Here is a 1,923-nt window from a genome sequence, read left to right as displayed (position 1 = left end):
CTGCCCTGCCCGGCCCGGGCCCGCTGTCCCGCTGTCTCGCCTCGAGAAGAAAAGCCGCCCCTTCCTGCAGCCCGCCGCGCGGCAGGAGCCGGGGCGCCTGGGGAGTTTCTCCCCAAAAACTCCGCTCGGTGACAACATGGTTAGGTAACCCGAGCTGGACACACCCCTGAGGGAGGGGGGCACCTGCCCCCTCTGCCCACATGACGGGCATCACATCCCTGGGTGAGGGGCTTGGGCTCCCTGCAGAGCTAGGACCTGCCAGTCTGCCCAGCAACCAGGGATGCATTTCCAGTTGGTTGGCTGACAGCCAGCAGGCGCTGGCCTCCATTGGACCAGGTGAAGGAGGACACAGGGCTATCTATGTAAGTTAAGGACTGCACAGGAGGAGGGGGCAGCAGCCATGAGGAAGACTCAGAGAGAGAGAGAAGAGCTGGACCATCTGAAACTTGCTCTCTCTCTGAAAACTCACCATCAAGCAGCAGCCTGCCTCCAGAGGGACTCTCCACCTGCCTCTGGATGATACTTGTGAGTGAGCTACCCGAGATCTAACCAGATATGTAGCTGGCAGTAACTCAGATGCGTGATCACAGGATACCCAGCCATGCCAATTTGCTCTATGGGATTTCCTTGATACTGCTCTACCCTGTACCCTATTCCAACCCTACCCCTTGCAACCACTGAAGTTCTCCTTTGTACCTAGCGTGGGAGACTTATTGGGAGTGGGTCTAGATTATGCCTCAGGGTCCCCTTGGTTCGGCTGACTAAGGGAAACCACTACTTGTCCTTCTGACTGCAGGAAGCATCCCAAGTGCTTGAAGTGAATCAAGCACCCTCAAGGGCTACTAGGCCTGTGTTTCCCAGGGGGCACAAAGCCAGAATCAAGCCCAGCCCTGGCTGGTGGCAGAGGAAGCCCAGGCTAGTGGGTGTGCTCCAGGAAGGGGGTCATCCAGATGTGAGGCGCCCCCAGGGGGGCACTCGGAGCCTGGAAGGTCTGGCGCAGTGAGGTGCATGGCTCATCCAAGGAGCACCCCCAACTGGCCTGCCACAGTGCCATTGCCTGATGGACCGTGGTGTGACATTCCCTGATGATCCCGCCATCTCTTCTTACCAGACTTGTCCCTGAACCCTTGCAGCTAGCAGCGTGGTTCTTCATCAACCCCGTTTTCGGTGTTATGTAGTTGTGGGTCACGCAAGGCAGGACGTGGGCTCCTGCGGTGCCCCCGCTGTCCCTGTGGCAGGTCGGGGCGTGAGGTCGGTGCGGATTCTGGATGGCAAAGGATGGTTCATCTAGTCACCAGGAGGTGGAACGAGGTGACTTCGGCGGTCCCTCTGTCACTTCGGGTCCATGGTAGAAGGCTAAAAAATGGAGCTTGTGTTTAATCCCTGGCTCTGTTGCTATTTCTCTGCCTGTCATCTTTGTTCCTAGGAAGCTGCAGTGACCCAGTGAGGTCCAGGTTTGCTCAGCTGTCACACGAGGACGCGACAAAGAGTTTCTACCCTGTTGGGAGCACCGTGCGTTACGTCTGTCGCTCCGCGTACGAGAATGTCAGTGAAACGCACCCAACCAGCACTTGTCTTGAAAACCTAGCCTGGTCAGATATCCCCGAGTTGTGTAAAAGTGAGTGGTGTCTTTCCTGCTTCTTCCTATGGATGCAGTAACCAACCTGGAGCAGACAGGAGAGTGTTGGGGAGGTGGCTGCGGCCGATCTGTCAGCATTAACTTCTGTGACTTTCAGGTTGAAACATCTTTTGGTCCGTTGATTTCAAATTCCTTCTGAGCTGAAATGAGGCAGTGAACAGCGGACTCCCTCACGGTTGGGCAGTGGTCCCTGCTGTGCATCAGTGGTTCAGTGTGGGTGGTATTTCCAGTGCTTCTTCTATACTTGGAACAGAAATCACAAGCAATGCAGTAACTATTAGGTC

General features: G+C 56.2%; 1 long non-coding RNA gene across 1 annotated transcript in view; it reads left to right on the top strand.

Moving 5' to 3' along the window:
- The first annotated feature begins 1,282 nt into the window (after positions 1-1,282).
- The window catches only part of LOC109317914, a 10,735-nt gene continuing 10,094 nt past the window's right edge, over positions 1,283-1,923 (top strand). The window contains exon 1 of the long non-coding RNA XR_002103149.1: positions 1,283-1,618. This is a non-coding gene — a long non-coding RNA (uncharacterized LOC109317914). The remainder of the gene's footprint in view (positions 1,619-1,923) is intronic.

The sequence above is a fragment of the Crocodylus porosus genome, unplaced genomic scaffold (assembly GCF_001723895.1).
Source record: "Crocodylus porosus isolate Cpor-Errol unplaced genomic scaffold, CroPor_comp1, whole genome shotgun sequence".
In the NCBI taxonomy this organism is placed as follows: Eukaryota; Metazoa; Chordata; order Crocodylia; family Crocodylidae; genus Crocodylus; species Crocodylus porosus.
The sequence above is the reverse complement of the archived record's forward strand: the minus strand, read 5'-3'. Positions and strand labels throughout refer to the sequence as shown.